The sequence below is a fragment of the Penaeus monodon genome, chromosome 15 (assembly GCF_015228065.2).
Source record: "Penaeus monodon isolate SGIC_2016 chromosome 15, NSTDA_Pmon_1, whole genome shotgun sequence".
Taxonomy (NCBI): domain Eukaryota; kingdom Metazoa; phylum Arthropoda; class Malacostraca; order Decapoda; family Penaeidae; genus Penaeus; species Penaeus monodon.
Window position 1 is genome coordinate 27051734 of NC_051400.1, and position 372 is coordinate 27052105.

General features: G+C 29.8%; 1 protein-coding gene across 1 annotated transcript in view; it reads right to left on the reverse strand.

Annotated features, from left to right (window-relative positions):
- LOC119581872 (carcinine transporter-like) overlaps window positions 1-372 on the reverse strand; it is a 41499-nt gene that overhangs the window by 17998 nt on the left and 23129 nt on the right. The gene's annotated exons all lie outside the window — the stretch shown is intronic.

The window sequence follows — 372 nt, forward strand, 5'->3', positions numbered from 1 at the left end:
ATGCGGCGGCCACACAGAAGGTTCGTTTTCATTATTTTACGTATATTACCATTGTTGTTACTTTTTGTGTTGCTATATGTTTGAATGTGAAGAAATTATCGAGGACTTTTTTGGAATTATCTATTAAAATATATCCAGTATTTGACCGGCAGCGGGATTTTTTTTTTGTTATATTTAGGTTAATCTCCTTAATAGGTTTTATCTTTTCGTTGCTCTTTTTTCGATCGGATTATATTCTGTACAAAAAGATATAACGTGACATTATACATCAGGAAATTGCAATAATAAGAATAGTATATTTATGCATATAGTTTAAAGGTCAACTGTAATATTTCTGTTCTTATTTTGGCTTACTCCATCAGAATGATTTTG